The 25,680-nt window shown below is 38.9% G+C and overlaps 1 pseudogene across 5 annotated transcripts; it reads left to right on the plus strand.

Annotated features, from left to right (window-relative positions):
- The first annotated feature begins 2,667 nt into the window (after window positions 1–2,667).
- Window positions 2,668–24,116, plus strand: LOC146483578 (serine/threonine-protein kinase mos pseudogene; annotated as a pseudogene). 5 transcript variants are annotated; one of them, XR_014863802.1, is made up of 3 exons: window positions 2,668–2,782; window positions 3,330–3,390; window positions 21,104–24,116. The product of XR_014863802.1 is annotated as a serine/threonine-protein kinase mos pseudogene, transcript variant X1 (transcript). The 5 variants fall into 5 exon arrangements; XR_014863804.1 differs by lacking the exons at window positions 2,668–2,782; window positions 3,330–3,390 and adding an exon at window positions 8,570–8,777; XR_014863805.1 differs by lacking the exons at window positions 2,668–2,782; window positions 3,330–3,390 and adding an exon at window positions 12,170–12,321.
- The last annotated feature ends 1,564 nt before the right edge of the window (window positions 24,117–25,680 follow it).

Here is a 25,680-nt window from a genome sequence, read left to right on the forward strand (position 1 = left end):
AGGTCACTTATGTTGTATTGTGAAACTCCGTTTTACAACTGTAAGGCCTAGGGCAAACGTCGAATCTAAGTCGCGTCGAATTTATTAAAAATAGGTTCGACAAAGAGTCGACTTAATTCCAATGTGGTAGCAAACGTCGAACCTGTTTAGACACTAATATTCACAAGTTGCACTTCGTGAAACACGGGAAATAAGCGCGTGTCCCCGTGCTATTAGGGACCTTACGAAAACACCACGGCGACGGCGACGACGGCGCCACAACACAAAAGACTTAATGAGCAAAAACAATCGCTCTGCACGTGCGTTTTACATTTTGGTACATTTCTTTGTCGTCATCTGCAAAACAACAATGTGAAATGACCAAATTCAAGGTTTTGTGGAGAACGTGAACCCACGGGAGTGAATTTTTCATTCTCTTCCTTAACTTGAACGGTACTCCTACCAATTTGGTTCCTGGGTAGTTTGACGTTTGTGTTCAATTTGAATGAGTTAAAATAATCGCGAAGTAGCACAAATGAAATAAAGTTATACTTTCAAATGACGTTTTCGTTGGCGTCACCGTCTTGCATTCGTAAGGTCCCTATTCACTCGATGCGCGGCTAGTTATTGCTAGGACTTGCTAGCGAAATGCCGAAATATAGTGCTAGTCGGGCTTTTCTTTGGCAATTAATTGCGAAAAATAGAAAGAGACGGACTCAAACACTGAGCATTTATTGCAAATAGGCAATTCGCATTTCAATCAGTTATATTTAGTGTTCATGAAACACGAAAAACACATTTCCATCACGCTTTGCGATGTCAGCAATGGCTATCGATAGCTCGCCATTTCTTTGTACAGCGCATGCTCGTCAGGCGGGGAAATAGTGTTTGGCAGATGGGGGAGTCGGTATTTTTGTGACGTTTGCGCAGTCCATACATTTGAATAAATTATTTTGTAATTTGCATGATTTATGAATTGAGTTCAGCGCGTGTTTGGAACGGCGTTTGCTGTAACGCCGAACCACTGTCGCATTATCCGACTTGGCAAGTCGAACTTATGCTGGAGTCGAACCAATTAATATGAGTCGAACTTAATTGCGGCAAACGTCGCACCATTTATGTGCCTCTTTCAAAATTAATAGGTTCGACGAATTAAGTTCGACTAAGATTCGACGTTTGCCCCAGGCCTAAGAGATCGCAAACGTGCCGCTCACTAGTTTCATATTAAAAATTAAAAATTTCCGTTGATCCCCGGGTATTGTCAAACCAAATTTCTGAGATGTCCTCCTAGAAAATTCTTAAATTTTGAACAACACAAGCTTGGAAATAGGGTTTTGAGATGCTTACGTTAAGATCTAGTCTTCTGGTGATATTTATTTTCACTGTGAAAGAGTCTTAAGAGACTATATGGATTCGAGTTAACTGTAAATAATCCTTTGATGTCCTGTATGTCGCTAGGCTGGGTGTTGCGGTAATAGTCCAAAGTAAACCACGTCTGACCAAGTTTGTAAAATAAAGGTTTCAAATTGAAGGACAAACGTCCAACCGAATAAGGAAACGTTGTCAGTTGTACGCTCAAAAACTGATCCTTATCCACCTTTTACAGGGCGACGGGCAAGTGTGAACAAAATTTCTTATCCTACAGCAGGGCTCATCCTGAAGTTACATAAAATAATATACGTTTATCAATATTAGTATGAATGGCCTGGTCAGTAAGGACTACACGTTATGGAGAGCAAGCAGTTTAGCAAAGAACACATGCCCCCCAATCAAAGTTTCCGAGTTTATCTGCGTAGATTGAAGTTCAGGTTGGGTGTGAGATTTCAGTGAAGTTGAACTCTGCGGACTGCAAAATGAAGAACGAATGAATGAAAAAAGCAAATAAAAGGTAAAAAACTCGAGTAGAACAGTAGCGTGAGAGCAAGAAAGAGAAAAGGTGACATGTTTTCACCTAGTATCGTCCCTCAATTAAGTAACCAAAGTTACCACCAACCAATCACAGCAGACGTAAGGAACACGAACCAAAGAGCATGCGCACTCGAGATAAATACAAGTAAATGGACTTAAGCGCGGGAAAATGCGACAAAAATCTATTGATGTATAAATCAACGATCGTAGTTTCGGAACGTAACTGTAAGGTGCCTGAGGGAATTCTGCGATTGAGTACACGGTGCTACACTGTTTTCCGTATGATCTCTGCCCGTGAGGATCGCTCAGTTTTTTTAACGGCAGAGATCTTCATTTGCGACGCCCAAGTTGCTGTGGTTGTGGTTACGAAGCTGAATTAAAATACTCAGCGGTCATAAACTGGATCAGATGAGCGCAACCGTAAAAAGATCCATACAATAATAATGAAGATAATATTTGAAGAAATGTTGGAGTCTCGCTGAGAATCAACCTCGTCCCAGGGTTTACGCGATATTCAACATGGTGGACGGCGGCGAAGTACACCACGAATCGTGGACAGGCTCATCTAGTGTGCAGGCCTAATTGTACAGCGGTCCGCTTTCAAAATAGGAAAGAGGTAAGGAGGCGGTTGTACGGCCAAGACGTTAAGACGTGGCCTTTTGGACTTGTTATCCCAGGAGCAAAGGGTCTGGAACGGGAGTCTCAATGACGTCACCCTTGACGTCACCTCAACCCATGAAATATCTTGGCTGCGAAACCCTGGGGCGAGTTGTACAAGTGGCTTACCAAATCTTATGTTACGAGCGGCCTTTGATGTTTTGATCGAAATTCAGGTTTTCTTCTGTGGCTGACCTTTTGGTGGAGTGACGGAGAGTGCTGCGAATACAAACTTAAGGTAAGCCCGTACAACTTCAAATGGTCTTTCTTACGTAAACAGAGAACTGTTCATTTCTTCAATGCAAACAAAATCTGTTTGCTACAAAAGCCTCGCTCCGGAACGAAAGCCTCAGTGCTATGGAATAAAGGGTTAGTCATCTCCGATCGCGCACTACTAATACATTTGTGTTCGGGCAAAAATATTGACAATCATCGGCCAAATTCTAGTTGTTGCATTTTAATCGTTCCCATTGTTTGCTGGCTTATCCTTAGTTAAGGTTTGATAAGAGTCATTTCCATCAGCGAAAATTGATCCTTTAAAAAACAAAACCTTTTTTTTTTTTTTCGTAATGTCATCACTAAAAAATTAAATAGTCTGAAAATTTAAACCCCTAGTTTGGCCACAAACAGGAATTTAATTGCCTTAATTTAGTACTAATGCTCCCTTGAATGGAAGTAAGAACGTTGAGAAACGTTTTTATAATGAAAATAGCGATGATAATTAACGTCCGTTTAGTTTTAAAAAACTAAACCAAAAGCTGCTTCATGATTGGTTGTTTTTGCAGGTAGATGTCACCCGCTGTTAAACCCACTAAGTCCGAATCTTGAAGAGCGTGCTTTTAAAAGGTGATCAGTGATTGGCTGCTTGCAGCCCTTAAGTTAGCTTCCCAGGGAGGAGGCATACTCAGACATATTAGTGACAGGGAGGTCCGAAGACCGTTTGTTTCTTTTCTTTTACGGGGGTCGAAATTAGCAATAAACGACTTGTTTGGGTTAAAAAATTCTGGTGGATGTTTTATGGGTGGAAAGTCGTTTAAGGAACAATTTTTAGGGATCTTTATGCGGAGAAAAGTAGACTCTTACGGGTTACATCCTGGGCGGTTGTAGTGTACGAACTTGGCCCCCCGGACACAAGTATACCTGAGTACCATCCTCCCCCCCCCCCCCCCCCCGCCTTCCGAGGTAGGCCGCTAGAAGAATTACCGAAAAACCGAATGTTTCCAACGAAAGAACAGCGGGGAAATTGCTGAGCTTTTCATTTTCCTCGAGCAATTCTAACTGCTGTTGGGTTACTGAAACATGACCCATTTCATTGAACAAAACATGGAATGTGTCAACTGAGGAAATTAAAGGAATGGTAGCTTCCGATACTTTTTTTTTTTTTTTTTTTTTCTTTAATTTGCTTCACATAACACAATAATTACAATATTGAACACTGCTTACACTATTAACAATAAATACAATACTTACAATACTGACAATACTTATTTCTTACATTGTTAACAATAATTACTATTTACAAACATTCTTAAGTTTCTTATGATTTAAGTACACCTTTGCATCAGAAGAAACTTGTTTGCAAGATATTTGGCGTTAATGAGGCAGGATAAGCTAACGGATGAAGGACAGAGAGAATACCAGGGGCGTTGGGAATAACGCTATAGTTGAAGCGATAGTTTCTACGTGATATCGTGTAGGAATGACCATTGTTTGGGTAGAAAATTGTTTGCTTCTGCTTGTACTTGTATGTTATAAATTGTCTTCAGGTATTTGAGAAATCCTTGCAATAGAGGAATAGATTCTTTTGTTTTGCAGAGCCAGATATAGTGCCTGGCAATAAGAAAACAAAAGTTGATCTGGCTTTGAAATTTAGAAGAGTCTGATCTCAGGCCTAGTGAAACAGTCATGTCTGCAGAGTAGCTATCGGGAATAATTTGACAAAGTTTTAATCGGGTTATTATGCTCTCCCAGAAGAGCGCCGTTTTGGGGCAGGACCAGAAAAGGTGTATGAGTTTTTCTGGTTCTTTTTTACAAAAGGAGCAGTTCGAGTTTTCTTTTATTCTTATCTTAGGTAAGAAAGCATTTGTTGGCATTCTTCTGTGCAACAGTTTAAATTGAAATTCCCTGAGTTTTGTGCTTTTTGTGATTTTATGAGCTAGTTGGTAGGACGCGCCCCACTTTATTTTGATTTTGACCTAAGTTGCAGTCTTGGATCCATTTTTGCTGGCTTGTAGTAGGGGCGGCACTTTTCTTTGTAACTAATTTGTCATACACCAACTTGCTTGCTTTTTGGGCTTTTATTAGTTTTGTCGAATAACTTTCGTATCCATTATCTTCGTTTGTGTGTTCTCCTTGGTTGAATGTGTTGCATAGCTTTTTAAGAGCAGAAATTATTCCACAGTATGCTAAGGGTTGGACCTTGATGTTGTATTTGTTTAAAAGTTCTGGTGGAGTGAGGAATTTTCCTTCTCTGTTCCTTAAGTGCTTAACTTTTATAATGCCTTTATAATACCATTCTTTGAAAAAAATAGGGCTGTTGTTGATCCTTATAAGTGAATTGTACCATATGATTTGTTCTGTAAACTGGCTCTCTGATGTTATACTTTCTTCAAAATTGATTTCTGACCAGATTAGGAGAATTTCCTTTAAGAAACTGTCTTGTGTTTTGAAGATATTAGCCATATCTATCTTATTAAGGTTGCTTGTGAATGGTAGGGTACACTCAAACTTTTTCAGTTCAAGATCGAAAAAAAGTTTCCATTTACCTTGATTACCTGTATCCAAGTACTTCTTTATCCAAGCGGTTTTTAGCGCTTTATTGAAAGATAATATATCAATCATTTTGAGGCCACCTGCTGGGTAATTGTTAATCATAATATCTCGCTTTATTTTATCGCCCTTTCCGTTCCAAAGAAACGAGTAAAAGAGCTTGTTAATCTCGCTAATTATTTTTTTGTTTGTGCACAAGGGTGCCAAGACGTACACAATTTGAGAGGCTACTAGGCTTTTCAGAACTGTGATCTTCCCACTTAAGGTTAATCTACGGTATTTCCAGTTGCTTAGAATATTTCTAATTTTTTCCAATTTTTCCTTATAGTTTAAAAGTACAGTGTTTTCAGGGTCTGTCGTAAACCATACGCCTAGAGATTTTACTTTGTTTGTTTGCCATCTGAAATTTCTTTCTGGAAGAAGAATTTCTGTTTTTCCACTATTTGATCCGGTCCAAATTGCTTCTATTTTCTTACTGTTGAGTTTGAGACCCGAGGCTTCTCCAAAATCGTCAAGTGTGTTAAGAGCAGCTGAGAGCGACGCCTGTGAACCATTTAATATTAAAGTTGTATCGTCTGCGTATTGACTTATTTTAATTTCCTCTTGGTTAACATGTATTCCTCTGATATTGCTGTTTCTTTTAAAAGCCTTGGCTAAGACTTCAACTGAAAGAACAAATAGATATGGAGACAACGGGCACCCCTGCCTGACCCCTCTTTCAATTTTAAAGAAATTGCTTGTCCAGCCGTTGTTTAAGAAGCAGCTCTCTATGTTGCTGTAAAGGCATTTGACCCAGTTTACAACGCTTGGGCCGAAACCGAAATATTGAAGAGATTTTATGATGAAAGGCCATTCAATCGTGTCAAAAGCTTTTTCGAAATCAAGAAATAATAATAGCCCTGGGATGTTTTTTTCTTTCGTAAAACGAATGACATAGTCTATTAATCGAATGTTCTCACCAATAAACCTGCCTTTCATAAAGCCAGTTTGATCACTGCTGATGAGATCGGGAAGAACCTTTTTCAGCCCGTTGGCCACAGCCTTTGCTGCAATTTTGTAGTCGCAGTTGAGAAGAGTAAGCGGTCTCCAGTTTTTAATGAAATATGGCTCAGCGTCTTTCTTAGGGATGAGTTTGATTACCCCTCTTCTTTGTGTGATGGAAAGCTGACTCGTTTCGTGCGCGAAATTAAGAGCGTTAATCAGTAAGTTTGATATATTTGTCCAAAAAACCCTATAAAATTCTGCAGGTAGCCCATCAGATCCAGGGGTTTTTCCCTGTTCCATTGTTTTCAGGGCTGCAAGGCATTCCCTTTCTGTTAAAAGGCCTTCACAATTGTTCTGTTCCTCGTCATTCAGGACGGTGTCGTTTTCATGTTTAAAGAAATCATAGCTGTCAATTAAATTGTGTACATTTCTGTTGGATGTATATAGATTTATAAAAAAAGATTCACCTTCTGCTAATATTTCCTGATCCGAGGCAATAAAGTTATTTTCGTCCACTTTAAGTTGGCTTATAATACCTTGCTTATAGTGTCTCTTTTCTAGGTTAAGGAAATATTTCGTATTTTTTTCTCCTTCATTGTGCCATTTAATTTTAGCTCTCAATATGGAACCTTTCGTACGAAACTCAATAATTCTTTCTAACTCACTCTTTAGATCATTCAGTTGTTCTACAAGTTCAAAATTTTCTGTTTCACTAGAGTCTCCGTTCTCCATTTTCAGTTCTAGTTTGGAAATTGCATACTCTAGTTCTGCCTCACGGTCCTTTGTTTTCTTAGTTTTGTTCACTGCGTATTGGAGCGAGAACACAGACGTATTTCCGACTGTCTCTTCTCTCCGCGCGATGGTGCTAAAAACGCGCTCAGAGCAGGCTTTATCAGAACAAATGTTTGGTTTATCAACAGAGTTGATAACTAAAGGTAAATTGGCCACCGTAAAGAGATTTGAGTGCTGACGTTTCGAGCGTTAGCCCCTCGTCAGAGCGAATTTACCTCTAGTTATCAACTCTGCTGATAAACCAAACATTCGTTTCTACTTCCCACCGAAGCAACGCCACAGTTTGTTTTGAAACTAACCCCCTTGCGCTTTATCAGAACAAACCTTGCACCGGTCCAGCTGTACCGGTACAACATTTGCACCAAGTCAGCTGTACTGGACGGGTACAAAACTTGCACAGAGCCACCTTTACCAAAACAAAACTTGGACAGAACCAGCTGTACCGGTAGAAAACATCGACCGAGCCAGCTTTGCCAGAACAAAAGTTGAACCTGGCCAGCTGTACCGGTATAAAATTTGAACGGTTACGCCACATGTCAACTCAAAATCGAGGTATTCGTTCACACCGTTCCGATACGAATGATGATAAAAGCTATACCTGCTTTTGGAGCAGGTGGAAATCTCGCGTGGATAAGCGGTACAGTGTAAATAAAAATCCTATCAGCGGAAATGTTGTTACGGATACCACCGATCTAAAATGTCTGCTGCGCAATGTGTACAAAGCCTTTTGATACACATTGTAAACCCTGATAAGCCAGGGGTAAACCTGCAGTGGGCTAGCAGCCCGTCTAAGGAGAGAAGTACAACGTGTTGCAAAAACTGGGTAAGGCTTGACAGTCGTGTGTCTAAACCTTTCTTCCTAATTGGCATGTATTGTTCTTTTAACCAATCCTTTCAAATGGCTAACTCAGACTAAGAATCGCAGATATTTTTGTTACTGCTGCCATAGAAACAAACGAAGCACATTGTTGTTGCAGCGATTGTCAGAACTCGCTGAGGATAGTTTATTTGCTTCCTTTTATTGTCAAGCTCGAAAATAGAAATCCGCTAACATGACCGCATGAATCTGAGGGACTTAACCCCACACGCGCTGAGCAGAAACCAATTTTTAGACGTCTAGTAAGTACTTCAATTAAGTCTGTTACACATTAAAAGAAATCCAGCTAGTTTGCATAACAATGAGCTTGTAAATAAGGTAACGAACGTAGAAAAGAAAGATAAAAAAAACAAACTTATTTTTTGCCCTAAACCTGCGAAAAAACCGGTGCTCAGTTTCCAATGGAATACTGGATTAACCATCTCAACATCGGAAGTACTTACACAAGCCGTAAACTTAAGCTTTTAGCGGCCAAAGAATTTAATTAATCGACGTTAAAAGAAAGGGATTTCGCGGTGCGTCTAGAAAAGTGTGAAATGTTTGTGTCTTCTGCTGGAAGCAGGTGTATCAAGGTGTGAAAAGACAAATCGATTACGCTTGGATGTACGCCAGTTTCGTCTGAATATTTTTAGCTGTGACTTGGCGAATCTGCGTTGCCAATACGGTTAGCATGTGCTCTGGAAGTAAATGATTCATCGCGGTATTTCGACAAAACGCTCTTTACTGCTTACACGTTGGCTGCCGTGAAATAATTAAGCGTCATAAAGAACAGTCACTTGGAACAAGTCGAAGCCGTCGCTGCACAACTGAGGTAAATTGAAAATGACTTCAAAACAAATGGTTCTAACGTGTTACAGAATCTCAGTGTTTTGTGTTTGGCTTCCGACCGATGTCTTGTAGATGGAAACAACCAGATTAGATAGAGTATATAAAACTGCTTATGTAGATTAATCGTTCGAACGAACCGGTATGGTGATTTTGTACTGAGGCTTTCAATACAGATTGCTTTTAATACATTGCGCTGTGAGCATTAGCATAAAATTCGAACCATAAAATGCAAAAATTCTAAATTTATATTATCCAGTCTCATCGATTGCCCGATCTAGAAGCAAATTTCCTTTTTTTTTTCTTTTTATTTTGAACAAAAAAAACGACTATAAAATCCTAAGTTTGATGAACAAAAGATGCTCTTGCTTTTATTCTTAAACAATTTGTTCTGCCTCGAAGTAACAGGTATTGTAATTCTTGTACGTTTGGTTGCTTACGTAATTGGCCTGAAATGTTTTCAAGTTAAATCGATTCTTAGCCAGTTTTTAAAGAGGCCTAGTCCTCAGTTTAATACATTTTTACTTACCTCGTATTCAGGTCGCATTTGATAGGTGGCATTCAGTGGCGAACTTCACTTTTCGTATTTGTCTTAATAGTGAAACATTTCCTCTTCGATAAAATTCTCAACTTCGCTCCGGTAAGCCTAACCGGCGGTAAATACATTCTTAAAATAATGGAGCTCCAGCGAAAAAAGGAGTTGAAAACGCAGGTCTTGCGACCAATATCCGGCGGTTTGTAAAACTCATTTCTTGTTAAGAGGCCGAGATAGAAAGCAAAACAACTGCAAGCACAATACTCGAATAATTACAGCCGGGACAGCTTAATGTCTTGCTCGCATTAAAAATATTCACCGGCCTTAATTCCGCATGTTATCCAACTTTTACTACATGGAACATCGCTTAACTTAAAACCAGTCATTACATTAGATATATACATTTCCGCTAGCAGAAATTATTCCTTAAGTGGAATAAAGAAAAACTGCTTTTCCTCAATACGTTTGGCAGACTTTCTTGCTCCGTTTAAAACCTGTTATCGCAGCTTGTATCTTTGGCGACAGCCATAACAATAACACAAGCCCTCGTGGTGCTTAGCGCGTTTGTGTAAGTACAATGATATTGTTGCTTTTGCGGTCTGGTGAAAATGAAAACCTGAAATGAAGATAAAGTGGCGTCTGAGTTACAGCACGTGGTTTCGGACAATGATAACTATCGAAATGTGCGCGTTGTGTTATTAAAATACGAATTTATTATTTTCGCGGGTAAGTAAATTCACTTTATTCGGTTAAAAAAAACTTGTAGAGTTGCGTAACATGTAACAGCGGTCATTTCGAAAAGACGGCGAAACCTGGAAATGAGGTTACCTCGATTTGGGGAATTGGTACACAGAAATGCTCAAAATAGCCAGCGGTGCTTAGTGTGAACTTTCTAAAATGTCTGCACCAGGGAGGGTAAACTCGTTAGCTTGGCTGTCCAAATGATCCAGCTGTCGTGACGTCACTTCCTGAGAAGGGCGAGATTTTTGTCGAGTTTCGAAAATGGCTACGTTTTAGACAGCAAAGGCAGAATTAAAATTCTTAGAATTCTTTTATATTTTTTTATAATTATTTGCTTTCCCACAAATAGCATTCTCCTAAGCCTTGTATGGACTTTGTAAAAACCTTTTATCAAGTTTATATTTGTGTAGATTTATAGGTAATTTTGCATGTATCTTGTAGTCAAACATAGGTAAGTCTGGTGGCCCATTACTACTGCAGCTTACTCGTTTTCTGTGGCATGAAACGGCTAGGGGCAACTTCGTTCCCAGGCCTATCGGCGCTTATTGAGCGAGCGAGTTGACTCTGAGGTTTGGGACCGAGCGCAAGGCGTCCTGACGACCGCGCACAAAGGATGACTGGGGACGAGGCTGGACTAGGAGCATTCAGGCTATTCCAGCTCCAAGTTACTCCGGGTCTAGTCTCGAATCCAGACATTTTGATCGCATCCTGAACGCACTTAACATTAGGCCAATCCTTCACGTAGCCTTCATTATAGTTTTATTTCAAAGTTTTACGCCTTTCTTCGCAGAATTAGAGCTGGTACGGTAGTCAGTTTATCCAATTTTCATATTACCGGCTCTCTTCGGAAGTTAGTCAAAGATGGTATCATATTTCTAATGTTTTCAAACCTGTGGGCGAAAAATGAAACAAAACAAAACCGGAATTGTCAAAATACCCGCTCGTATCGCATAATATTCCGCTGAAATAATTGTCTATCATAACGCATTTTTCTTTCTCCTATCTAGGTTTTGAAACGTGTTTCCCCTGCGGGAAGGTTGTAACCGGGTGTCGTGTTTACACTCTAAAGCTAATGCTATGACACATAAGTACTGCATTCTCAGTTAAATTTTTTTAATTGTTCTATTCATTAAACAACTTAAATGAACAAATTTTTTGGACTTCCCGAAACTGCTCGTAGACTTCCGAACACGAGGTTTAATCCGTTACTCCCACTACTACTTCAAAATCGCCCCTCCTTCCTTTAAGTTATAATTTTTTTTTTCTTTTCTTTTTTTTCGAGTGACTCGTGCTAAATGTCGTATTTACAAGAAGGTCTTGATAAGTGTTCGGTCCGCGGTCCGCGACTTTGTTTCCGAACTCGAGGTTTAGCCTATTACTCTCACCAATAACATCCCTCGTTGTGCAACGATAAAAAAAAAACAACATTAAAAAAATGCCACAAAAACGCCTTTGAGGTGTTGTTTATTGTTGCTGGTTCACTGAAAAGTTAACCTCACAACCTTTCCTTTGTTATTTTTAATTTCGTCCTTCGCGGGGTAAATTTCGTCTTTACTGGAAGGTTCCGAAAAATGTTTGGTCTGAGTGCGGCTTCGTCTTAAACACAAGACATCATTAAACATTGTGAAGAGCTGCACATTCAGTAATTAAAAGCCTGTAAATATTGAATCGGCTCAGTAAAGCAACTGTGGGTGGAAACGTTTTGAAAGCAGGAAGTTTTTAAACGGACAAACAATGTATCAAGAACGATCAAGGTACAGTAAATTTAAAATTGTATTTTTTTGTGTGTGCTTGTTTCGAGATGTAGTCAACAATTTTTTTAATAGCGGAGCATCAAACTGAATATCGCTAATGTAGAAATTTCTCGGCACTCGACAAAGGTCTTTCAAATAAAACAACACCAGCTGCCTTATAAAATCTTAAATATTTATACGTCGAAATTCGTTTAACATTTATGATATTCCTCTCACGTACTTAGCGGTAGGTCGCTTTGTTCAAATACTTCCCTTTATTTTCAATCTGCCAATCCCCTCCTACTTGTCTGGAGTAATATGAATGTCATATCGTGAATATGATCTAGTGCTATCGAGCGCAGGAACCTCTGCTAAAGGTTTGAGATGACAAACGGCCGTGCTCTTCCAAGCAAAAGTTGTTGCATTTCATCGCAGTGAAACATCAACGCCTGTTTTGCATTAATCTCACGTATCACAGAGGGATAAGTTCACAAAGCGCTGTTCACTGTTCACTTGTTCAGGTATGATGCGACTTTTCCTCTGCTTGTTTTTAAGTCTTCCTCCTTCCTATGTTATTGAAGCTGGTGAAATCATTCATTCTTGCATTTTGTTTTGCTGAATACTTCCGTTTAATATAGTATGTCTGTTACTCGGCAGGAAGCCAAGAGGTTTACATATTTTCTCTTTCATCTCTGATCAATCAGTGTGTTTTCTATGGATCACAACGGTAATTAGAGAAGCCGAACGTTAAACATTCCCTGCCGGGTAGATCTTAGGCCTTTATGAAGTCAAGTTTACATATTCATTTAGTATAGTTTGTCTGCTCAGAACTGAGTCAACACTTTCACTCCCGTCGCGAATGCCCCTTATCAAATTGAGTGAATAACATAAAACTTACACAGGCTGTGCCATTTGTAAGCCACTGATTAGCAGATTTTATAAATCACGTTTGCAAACGTAAAGGGATTTTTGCCTTTGATAGCAAATTTCTTTCAATTGTTATCATGCCCAGAAAAACGTTTCAAAGTTGTTGTGTTCATCGTATATTGGGTACCTCTACCACGAATAAAACACGGTTGAGGAAATCTACTGAAATTTAAGTGAACAAACTCGAGAAAAAGTGTCAACAAATATTCATCTAGATTCTCGAAGGTTTCTGTTGGAACCAAATCATTTCAGAGTGTTTTACTGCACAAAATACCGGGTGGATGTTTCTCAGTGCTTGAATGTACGGTATTTTTCTACTTTCAATGGTGTGGAGGATTTGTTGTCACAGTTATTGATTATTTTCAAACTTTCTGTCACCTGTCTGTTTGCGCTGCATTAATATTGTCAGGAGAATTTGTATGTAGATCAGAGGCATCAATAGACTGTTTTTGTTGCCGAGCAGCTATACAAATGAACAGAAAAAATTTTCAAGCACCGTTTAAAATAGTATATAAACTGCAGTTCTTTTAAATACTGAAAACTGATTTCGATGCTTACCTGAAGATTTGGGCTTTTAATCGACTCTCAGAAATGGATGCGATAATTGTATATCGATATATATTTTTTAAGTTAACTTGTTTCCACTTGCTGTGAAATTAACCACGCAAGACAGACAAAGCAAGTGGCAGGAAAATTGTCAATATTGAATGAAACAAGCCGGGTTTTTTTATTTTTTTATTTTGATTATTTTGTTCTATTGAATGAAAACTGAGTAATTACAAGCAAAGAGACTGTTTTATTATTTAAAGTGAGTCGGTGTTTTCTAAAGAAAAAACTAATTTAAATGCTAAAATGTTGAAGTTTCTATTGTTTGCCTCCTTGGTTCAATTCATGTACACTTCACTGAAAAAGTGAAATAATCCAGTTTAGGAAAAAATTCTCGGACTTTTTTCCTTAGATAATAAAAATTTACTCCTGGCTATCTCGATATATTGCTTTCTCTAACAGCCCTTTTTTTTAATATTAGACAGAGTGAAATTTATTTTAAATACGAAGTTTCTCTCCCCCAGACGACTGTTTTCACAAGCGGAAAAAAATTATATCTTAATTAATGTCGGTTGAAAACTTCAAAGTAACCAAGAACCAAACTAAAGCACACGAGAGTAGTTTTGCTTCGTGTGAATTTTATCCCTTAGGATTTCGCCCATGCACTCCAGAGTTAAAACTCCGTTGTTCAAGAGATATAATTAACTATTCCACAAGAGAGCGCCTGCTTTTCCCGGGAGAACAAGAAGAAAACTTACGCTTGCGGTTTCTTGGCGCATGACAACTTGAAGCCATTTTTTGGTTTATTCTTGTGATATCAAAAGGCAAACACATAAGAGATTTAAAACTGAGAAAAAAGTCGATAATGTGCTATTTTATTTCTTTTTCACCCCCAAAGATGTATGTATATGTGGTTCAAACTTTTAAGTTTGTAGATGAGATCCTTTTGAAAGAGATACCATTCGACTGACAGCTATTGTGAATTTTGTTAGCGTGGTGCTGTTTGCTATGCCATGAATTGGCCTGAAATAAGTTGTAATTCTGAGTGTACTCTGACAACTTAAATGTAAGCTATGGTTATGCTATCGATATAAAGTGATCACACAGTCAGGTGGCAGAAAGGCTCGTTTCCTTTCGGCCGAAGATTTCTGTCACCCTTTACTTATGCATTTTGGTTAGCAGCGAAAAACAAGCCCTCTAAACTGACTGACTAAATGAACAAATATAGAGTAGCGGACTCTGGTTAAAATGATTTGTAGAAGATTATGAGCTTCACGTAGATTGTCTGCTACCTTCGACGGATATAAATGATATGTGAAAATTAAAGAAATTTAAATACAGCGAATAGTACGCATAAATTTAGAAAAGAATGAGACAAGAATGCTAAAAGTGTCAAATCAAGTGAAATGTTTGAGCCTAACATTGCGAACTACGCATGGACACTCGGTCATGCCATTGACTTTAACAGCGCAGCTATCATCGGCAAACGAACTCTCCCAGCTTTCCGTACAAGAAAGTCGCTTTTGAATCTTGGCACACAGCAACAACGATCATGTTAACAACTTATGCCCGTTCATTAATTTTGAAACTTTTAAACAAACATTGATTGACACTTCTAGCATTCAACCCTGATTCTTTTCTTAAATTATACGTACTATTCGCTATAATTAAATTTCTTTGTTTCATCAGTTTTTCACAAAATTTCAATCCGTCGCAGGTTGCAGACAGTCTACCGAAAGCTCAGAATCTTTTACAAATCATTTTAACCAGAGACCGAACGATGTTTCTCGATTAGCCAGTAATTATACTTTTTCTGCAGTTACTATCGAATGACTACTTTCGAAGGCGCCCTTTATCCGCTGTTAAAATGTCCTGTATGACTCAAGTATTGAAATCCTTGTATTTGTTACAAACAAAATCATTTTCAGGTAATGAACAATGCCGGGATGTCAAACTAAGGCGCGTAAAAGTTTCCTACTGGTGATAGTTTCAAAACAAGCATTTGAGTACTAATATGAAGTACTGTATGAAGTAATGTCTTTGCCAGCGGTTCACGAGGACGAACGAGAACATTGATGCAAAATAGTTAAAATGGCCTATTAAGAGGCAAATTTGTGTAAGCAGTTTGATCTGTTACGATTCTTTAGGTAGAAATTTAAGTTGACGAAAATTTTAGGGAAGGGAATATTGTTACCCGAATTTACCTAAAAACACTCATTAAAACGCAAAGAGAAATTGTAAAAACTTCAAACCTAGCACACCCAATATTGTTACTACAGGGACGAATTAGGCAAAAAAATATATATATATGGATTTCTATGTGCCTATTGGCTTTGTTAGGTTCGAAAGGTATTGCGGTAAAATGTAGAGCCGCCATCTTTTTTCGTACAGTAGATTGACACTTGCCTAGTTCCTATGCCTCTCTCTGTTTTTCATCTCGGTCAATCCGTTACGGGTTACGTGGTCCAAGCGAAAAAGCGAGGCTTTCCCCGGCCGTTCGCCTCGGATACGTCACCGAAACGAATTTACCGTGAGGGCCTGGGAGAAAGCCGTAAAGGGACTAGGCAAGATGTAGCAAAAGCAATGAAAATTAACCTATTATAATAAAAAAAATAACTCACGGCACTAAAATTTAGATACAATTTAATAGGAGATAGAAATTTATAAAAATGCGACTAAAGTCAAGTTTTAAAACAATTAAAAACACAATACGGCCATAGGGAACTCAGATCGCGCATATTTATGAATTACGAGAGCATGAGAAGATTTCGTGTATAAAATCACGAACAGTGTCTCTGAAAAGAGACTGAGTCAACAGATTAATTCGGCTGTTTGGAGCAATCATGGTTGGCAAAAAGAATGTGATTAAACAAATAAATTGCTGTTTGGGATAATTATGGGTGAGAAAAATAGTAAACTAAGTCGGAAGCCTGATAGCCGTAACATGATTTTGTGTAAAAATAAGTTGGTTTCGTTTGAGTTTTGTTGGGGTTGTTGTTGTTTTTTCTTACCTTCTGATGTAAGCTCGGGCAGAAAAAGGATAATGGAAGATGAGAAATATAAACTTTTGCACGCGAAACAAATTTAGTGTTGCTTAATCATGAGAAAAGAACGTGCAGCCTTAGGCGAACGCGAGAAGAGTGTGTGTGTGAATTCACGGACAAAGTCTCTGAACAGAGTTTGGGTAAGCAAATTAATTCAGTGTTGTGTGAAACAATTACGGTTGGAAAAACACGGAGTAAAATAATGAGCTAGTCGGTAGCTAAGCTTGATAGCGAAGCCTTTCTGGATAAAAATAAGAGGTTTCTTTCTTGTTTTCAGATGAACTTATTTTCGCTTCGGTAACTGAAGCGGATAAAGGCAGGTCGGAAATAGAATCTCTCGAGTGTACAATGAATCGTTATTAAAATCGTGCAAACGAGAGAAAAGCACATGCATAAAATCACGAGAAAAGTTTCTGGACACAGCCTGAGCAAACAAATTATTTTCCTTTTTCGACAAGTACGGTTGGCAAAAATGATGCGGATTAAAATAACTAGCCAATGGGAGATAACTTCCAACTCCCAATATTGATATTGGGAGGTGTGTCACACTGACCAACACTGAAGTTGGAGAATAAACTCCACGAAATGTGAGATAAAGTATTTCAGTCATACAAGAATCAATGCTGCGCTACTGAGGAATGAAAAGGCTAGGAAATCTCGACTGTAAGTAATAAGTTATGTTACTGTGGGCTGCTTTACTATAAATGCAAATAGACCAAAATTTCAAATACTCCAACTTTCATTCTGTCTCCGACGTAAAGTTAATTCTCACGCAAGATATTTTTGCAAAAATCGACGGAGCAAAATGAAATGTTTCCTACTGCGACAGAGTTGTCGCGGGTTCAAACAAAATGGAATAGTGACAAAGAATATCAGTGATTTCCAATGCTTTGTTACAACACCCATGCTTCTCTCGTGCAATGCAGTTGATGTAAGGTGAAAATCAACTCAAGCAGATAATTAGGAATGGTGTTGGAATAAGCCACTGTACAAACAAATGGATTGCCAGTCATCCTAAACAAACGTACGCTTATCAGTTATTGAGAGGTTTTTCACAATCAAAGAAAATTCTGACAACGCGACAAAATTCAAATCATGACCCTTCAGCGAACGGTTTTTCTGAGCCTACATAGGGCAAGCACAATTTTGCGGGCCCACAAGTTTCGCCGCTACATTCATACATCAACGAATCAGCACCCCCCCCCCCTCCCCGCCCCCTCCCCCACCCCCTTAGTCCCCTTTATCAGTGTTTTTCCGGCGCTGCCAAAAAGCTTGGGTAGTCCCCCACATTCAAAGCAACATTAAGTTAGGGGGAGGGAGAGTGAAGGTTTACTACTCTTTTGTTAAAGTTTTCTTTAATGGAGATGGAAATCCATGCGTGCAATTTGCATTTTGCTCGGCCAGTTTTGTCCGAGATCGTAGCTCACACCACTAGTTCCCTTCTAGCTACTGGATGCGATCCGACCGGTGTTTGAAATGCCATGCAGTCGACCCCAGCTGCGGACCCACATTTCGTTTCTCATACGCGATGGCACAACCTTAATTCAGATGACTGTTAGACGTTTGACACCTTTTTTTGTTTGTTTGTTTGTTTGTTTGTTTTGTTTTGTTTGTTTGTTTCTTTGTTTGTTAGCATATTTACTAAATAACGGATTTTCATTCATTGAGCGAACTTTGAAACTGCGTCACTGGAAAGTGATCTTAGACAAGTTTACCATAAGCTGGTGCTAATCAGTCCAAGGAGGTTAGCGAAGAAAGAAATTGTTTTTCCAGTTGCCTCTCTTCAGACAACGTTCGCTAATTCAGTGCCAATTGAACCAGCGTTGAGTTTGAATATTTGATAATATTTAAACGAGAGAGCAGATTATCATGATTTTTGAACCAAAAAGCCCCAAGCTGACTTTGAAGTTATGCACGACAAAATAGAGTATAAATAATTAGACGGCAAGCTGGAAGTTTCTATTGGCTTTCAGTTAGCGAGGGGCTATGTCAGAGCCAACTATCAGCCAATAGAAGCCGAGAGCGAGAAATTTTTTTTAACCGATTACTCATGCAGTGACCGATCTTTTCATCAAGGAAATTTGGTACAAATGGTCATCTCTGGTTGGTTGGTTTGTCAGTTCAGTGATGTTCCTTCAGCGTGTTCACAGTGACCGACAATTAAACAAATTGACAATTTGATTGCTTGCACGAGGGCGTTCTCGATTATTTACTGTCTTACGTGTGTGGGCGAACATACAAACTAACTAGCTTTAGCCATATAAACCACTTTTTACTGAATTGTTTTGTTAAGTAGGTCGGTCTCTGGGTTATGCTATTAAAAGCAATTAGGGTGCTCGCGCTAAGTTTCTATCGACTCTGACAGTTGGCTATCAGCACGAGTTTGTCGTCCAATCGTTAATTAGACCGCCCTTACGTACGTGGCCAATCATATTGCGAGTTTCCCTAAACTGGCGTCGCTACTGTGTTTCTCTATCATTGTACCGACAATCCTGGGTTATGAATATCAGTACCACCAGAAAGCGTTAGTGTTATTATTAAGAAAGCGATTATTTTTACCATCTGTTTTGTTTGGTGTCTCTTCTCAGATGAGTTTTAAACAATAAAGTGTCTCTGTAAAGGCACTACCGGTATCGGCTGAAGTAAGTTCCCGCGAGAAGCAAATCCTCAAGGACTTCAGATCCTAGTATTAAGAATATCAACATTTTGACTGAAGGAATAGTATTGAACCGATTCCGTAATCCCGAGACATAGGCACTCTGTTGTTTTTGTTGTTCCAAACCAATTTTTCTGCCGAACAAAAATCACTGAAAGGACCGGCATTTTTCACGCTTACAGCTCACAAACGTGTCCTCTTAACGCAAAAGATAATTACTCTCAAGATATGGCTATTATAGAATGAAAGCAACGGAAGCGTTCGTTAATGAACTAAAAAACAATTTTTTGTGGAAGAGTTCTGCCCATCAGTACATTTTCACCGGATGGACGCTGACAGTCGCTCTCCGCGGAGAAACGCTTTCACGTTGAATGATCAATTTAGACCAATCAGACTGCTGGCCCGTTAGCAGAGAACCAATCACAGCGAGCACTCAGTCTGATGTCCATAGGCGGCCAGTATAGAAAATTCGTAGCCCTGGTTACTCTACACGGTCCATTCATTTACTGAGGCCTAAAGTGTATAATCGATGAAATGTCAAGAGAAATGTGTTTACCGTCTAACTTCCTCCGGTTAAGGCTCGTTATGATTGATCTTCATGGAAGATGGAAGATAAACCAATTTTAAAACCCAGTTGACTTAAATGTTGTGCAGGAAAATTGTCATTCGATTATTCATGTCACTTGTTACACCGAAACTGAAGTTGCTTTTATTCCAAACATATTTCAGAGTGATGGATGGCGAATTTAAATTATTTTTTAGCAAACAATCGATTTTCTTAATGCAGCTCACAATCAAAAGTAACGCTCAATTGAGATTTAAAATCAAGATGTCGCTTGTTGAATTTATACTATTTTTCAGTCGAGTCGTTCAGTTTCCAAATGCCCGCATACAAAAGAGCACCTACGCTTTCAATATACGCTTAGAAACATCCTGTCAATTGAGATTCGCGCCGAATTCATAAACAAAACCGCGACAAAAAAAAGACAGCTGCCCATTGCATTTGAAAGGAGGAAGCCTTTTATGACTTTTATTGAATAGATTTAAGGCCATTTATCAGAACATTGACCGAGCAGTGTAGTGTCAGGCCAGAGTGGCGTTAGATATTGTTTGGCGTCTTTAGAAGAGAACCAGGCTCTTCACCCAGAATCTTCGCAAAGGTAAGGTTCTCGTTTTTTTTAAGACTCGTTACTATCCAGTGAGAGGCAGCTGTCAACGGGGACGCTACCTGCTCCAAAGACTTTTTTGAAGGGTCATTTGGAAATGCAGACAAGGGAAGCAGCTAAGCGATAAATTACCAGTGACTTCAACAAGTAGCGTCAGAAATACTGGTGATTTTACGGGTGTTATTTCGCTCCTTACTCTCTCGGAACCAGAATTTTGTGTCTGTTGCGCAAACGAAGTTGTATTAGTTCGATAGAATCGTTCTCATTGTCATAACATTCAGTTTTTCTCAACGCCGCTCAAAGGTTTTGAGAACAAAAGATGGCCGATTCCACGCATGAGCGGATAGCTACTAACTTGTTGAATAAAGCTTATTGAGGTTGAGTTCTGGTGACTCGTAAGACAAATTTTGACAGGCCTATCGTAAACAAATGGATGATTTTTTTGCAAATGCAAACGAGTGCATATTTATTTAAATCTCGTTTCTTCAAAGAGCAGTTTCATCTCACTTGGGCGAGGCGAGCATTCAGCTCCGTAGTGTATATCCATTTAAATTCGTGGTTGCTATCTCTTTAAAAGCCCATTCGATTGAGCAGGGGAATAATTACAAAGGAAACTACTAAATTATTCACTATTTTCATTATTATGACCTAATTCACATTTGTTCGAGCCGGTGCCAGAGGAAATTCTTTTGAAGTCTTTTTATCCGAGCGTAATGTTTCTTGAGACAGGAATAAGTTTAAAACTCGCTTTGAACTTCCTTCTTCCGCTTACAATAATCGTAGCATAAATTAGGAGAAAAAGTCGGACGAATTTGCACGCGTTGAAAGCGTGTAATAAAAGCCCTGCCTCGGAGTCACGCCTCCTGACAGGTAACAAAAGATAAACATATCTTACGCGCGCTGTGATTGGCCAGCGTTTTAAAAGTCAGTCTCTCTGACCAGCTGTTTGCTTGTTTTACATCAGCTCAATAGAACGGAGGCTTGCATTTCCACCGAAGTTGCTGGCGACTTCACTTGGAGGCCCATTTTGGAGTCAAGAAGCTGGACTTCATTTAAAGGACTCTGACACGAAGCTGGCCTTCCCAGACGGCTAGGGCCACCCATCTAAACTTTAACCTCAAAACCAAGCTCTTGGACCGAGGCGAATTTCCCCTAACCAAATGCTGTCGTTAATTCGCAGTCGGTCCAAAGAAACTAAGGAAACAATGGCCCCTCAATGCAAGGCCTTTGTTCAAGAGATCGAAATCCTCTCCGACGACGAAACCGCCCTGGTACAAGTCTCCAAGCTCTTGGGAAGTGGAGGTTTCGGTTCGGTGTACGAGGGGAAATTTCGCGGAAGGAAAGTTGCGGTTAAGAAAATGAACACGAACTCTAAAAATCCGCGAGCGGTGCTGCAGAGCTTTCAAGCAGAGACCTCGATAGCCTCGTTCTGTCATCCTCACATCGTTAGAACTCTAGCCGCTTCCAGTCTGGACTGTCCTCTTTCAGAGAGAATGATCATCATGGAGTTTGCCGGTTCTAGAACATTGCGGAATATTCTGGACAGTGAGAAAGAAATTATTGACGAGGAAAGGAGAATGAAATTCGCCTCACATATCACTATGGCGTTGGAGTTCATACATGCGCAGGATATCGCCCACTTGGACGTAAAACCTGCAAATATTTTGGTGGACTCCACAGACATTTGCAAACTAGGAGATTTTGGCTGCAGTCAAGTTGTGGACGACGGCGACGAAAATCTACCTGCTAGTCCAACCTATTCATATCTGACTGGCACGTTTGCCTATAGGGCACCTGAACTTCTGAAAGGAGAGACCCCCTCGCCGAAAGCGGACATTTATTCTCTGGGCATCTGTCTATGGCAGCTATTGACACGAGAACAGCCTTATGGCTCGGAAAATTTGTACGTTGTTGTGTTTGGCGTTGTTGCGTACAATTTGCGACCACGTGTGCCAACTCTAGATAAGGCTTCGTGCCGTTATCAACAATTGGTGGAGTCGCTTTGGCAATCGAGTCCTTGTTTGAGGCCCACGGCAAGCGAGACTATAAATGTTCTACGGTCGTTGCAGAGAAGTTAGTAAGTTAGGTAGTATTAGGCTTCTTTTAGCCCTTCAATCATGAAAAATTCCTCGCCGTTGATGTCAAAAAGGAAGCGATTAAGTTTTAATGTAATTCGTGAATCATTTCCTGAAATGAGTCATCTGCTCGCTTTCAAGTGACAACGCGCGCGTCAAAATTATGAAAAATTTTTCTGTGCTGCGAACTTGATTAAAAAAATACTACGATAACATATTTTATCAATTGAACTTGAACAACCAGCTTAAAACCAGCGGTTTTTTCTAAAATGGAGGTTTCCAAAAACCATTTTTACCACCTAATCAACATTGGCTTAAAGTTTAATTACACTAAGGTTGCGGACCGATACGCACTGCTTGAACATTTGTACTACAGTTTTAGCTACCAAATTCCTCCAAAAAATCAGTGCTTAATTGCTTCGCAAGTGAGGTGAAAATTGTGTCGAGCTATATTGGGTGCTGATTTTTTAATGCGTGATAGCAACTGATATCCTGCATGTTGCGAAAGCGATCGATCGATTTGCAATTCCAAATTGACAAAGACGCGAATGAGGTTCTCTTTGTTTGAACTGTTTTATAGAAAGTTTTGTTATTCTTTTGTAGACAACATTTTCCCCGCTATGATAACGAAACAAAAGAAATGCAAGCCGGCGAAAAGGGCCAAGGGATATTTCTCCCGTTTCATACAGTGTCAGAAAATGTCTTACGCGGGCTAAAGTCCATTTTACTCAGCGATAAAATAACGGGTGGTTTAAAGGAAATATTTCAGCCTTTCCAATGGCCAGTTTCTATCTTCACTTTAAATGCGCTGTATTTATAATATCAGCCTTGAAAATCTTCGCCGGCTTGCTTTCGGTTCGTTTATTCGCCTTAAAAGATGTCATTTTTATCTTTTTACCACTTAACTGTAAATGCAAATTTTATATATAAAGTACTTTTTAGATTTAATACTCGAATCGGCAATCCCACGGATTCAAGTCCAGAGCTGTAGGAGTTACTAAATGTTTCAAAAACGACCAAAGTTATTCTATTTATTGGCCAACTCCGAAATTTTTCTTTGAGACTTTAAGAACCAAGTCCAAGTGTCCACAAAAGACTCAGATAAAATCTAATAAATTCAAATTTGACGAACTACAAATATTTAAAAGAAAAACACAGAAAACCAAAATGAAGTTTGCTAGAAGAAACATATTTTATTCGCCCGATTATATTCCTATGAAATGTATTCTAACAGATATTTTTATGTCACGAATTACAGGGGAGAAAAACGGGCTTTTAAAGCCTTGTCCTGTTCTCATCGCTCGATTCTCTCGCCCAGACGCCATCTCAACACAAAATAAACGACGGGGTTTAAATTTACGCCAAGCTTTGTCGATGTTTAATATTTGAAAAACAATAGAAACTACTTATTATAATAAATGAACACGTGTTCTTTCAAGTAACGCAACCACTGACGCGCAAAAAGTCTAATTTTAATCGATTCTCAGTGAAATACGCGTGTTAAAGTCATTTTCCTTTTAGCTCAAAATTCCTGGGTCTCTCGATACCTTGGAAATTTTATTCATTCTGTCTTGGGAACCCGGTGTACTCTCAACACACAAACACAAATTTGCATCTGACCTTGAAATGAGAATTTTATATTTTCTCCCCTTGAAATGTTGTACACATCAGTTTAACAGTTGCTTTGTGTATATCTAGTTTTGTGTAGAAACTTTGTAGAAAATTATATGTTGCATATAATTCAGTTGAGAGGTTAATGATTTTCGCAGAAAGGTGCCTCGAGCATTATGTGACATTTGTTAAACAGTCCATGAATAGTTATTATGCATGGGAAAAATGTTGACAAATATTGCCTATATTTTACATGGATTTAAGCTGAATAAAGTACGTCCTGAAACGGTATCAAGGAATTGTTTGCATGTTTTATTTCATTTTATTTTATTTTATTTTACTTTGCAAGTATTTTATGTTATTTTTGGTTTATTTTAATAAGCGAACGTCTATGCTGTCAGTACTTTTTGATTTGACAGAAACTTATTTCTGTCAAGTTAACATGACTTGTATAGTATGAATATTTATATTACAGAAGCATTATACTGCTTAGAAAAAATTGGAAAACCCTTCCGCAATAGTGCGAGAACGTTTGTCCAAAGCTGTTAACCATGGTATTTCAAATTAAATTGTGCGCAGATTTAAGCAGATTTTTTTTTTTCTGTTTTAGAGGGTCGTCTGAGCTAACGTGGATAATAAATTCTGTCTGGATATAAAACAACTTAAGCCTCTTGCATATTAAAACTTCGCCAAAAGCACGCAAAGTCGAAAATTCCCAGTTTGACAATCAAGGGCAGCTCTGCAATTTTGGAAAACAGTTTTTTCATGTGAATGAATATTACCTTCGAAATTTTTTCCAATTAACGAAGGTGTTTAAAAACACTTCATGTGAATAGGTGAATGATCTCTCTTGTTACCAGATGTCGACGACTTCCTCGTATTTATTCCTCTTGACCTACCTACTTGAGGGACTGATATGAGTCCTGTCCTTATCTGCCAGGGAATAATTTTCCTCACGGAAAATTCAACAGGTCTGTGTTGCAGGTATGCAGGTGGCTCTTCAGAAAATTAAAAATTGCGAAATTTCTCTAATTCGATGGAAACGAGCTCGAGGAGGCGTTTTTACCTTTAGGATATGTTTTTTGTAATGACGCTGAAATAACTTCATTCCTTTTGGGAGTGAGTGGTATAGTTTTCGCGCCAAAAAAGCTCTCGTGCGTATTTTCAAACTGTTCAATGAATTATTGTGAACTGCCTTTAAACAGTAAAACAGGCGTTATTGAAGTGTAGGATTACTATGGATTTTTTTTTTTTATTTTGGGCAGTACCTAGGTTTTTATTTATTTTTTTTTTTTATTTTTGAAAAAAATTTCTTCTATCATACACGATATAGCTCTGAAATCTTCTATCTTAGAAAATTTCCTTCATCTGCACACTTTCACACTTTCACACTTTTAGGCAGCCGGGTATTTCTGTGACAGAAACGTTGATAATACGACTCCAGACCTATAGACTCACAATTGCGTGCAAAATTCTGCATATGTTTGGAATATCACTGAAGCGATCGCATACGAGAAATTTATTCTATTGCGTAGGCTTCTTTCATAAGCGAAAATTGGTCCCATTACCTAAAAAGCCAGCTTGTGTTCTTTCTAGAAGTACAATGGAACAGTACATGTATTTGAGTGGAGAGAGTTGAAAATTTCTCTCCAACATGGCAAAAGTCAGGCGACACTCATCATCAATTCTCCGCGCGCTAGTAGGCCCATAAGGCCGAAACGGGCGGCACTACAGGACAGTTAGTACTTCTTAGTGGCCTTCACAAAAATTGTTACACTTGAGCCATAATTTCATATTACTTGATGGTAAATAAATGTCCATTTTTACTATAGAAAATAATACTAGGCTAAAAAAA

The sequence above is a fragment of the Pavona decussata genome, unplaced genomic scaffold (assembly GCF_977016875.1).
Source record: "Pavona decussata unplaced genomic scaffold, jaPavDecu1.1 SCAFFOLD_38, whole genome shotgun sequence".
NCBI classification, from domain to species: domain Eukaryota; kingdom Metazoa; phylum Cnidaria; class Anthozoa; order Scleractinia; family Agariciidae; genus Pavona; species Pavona decussata.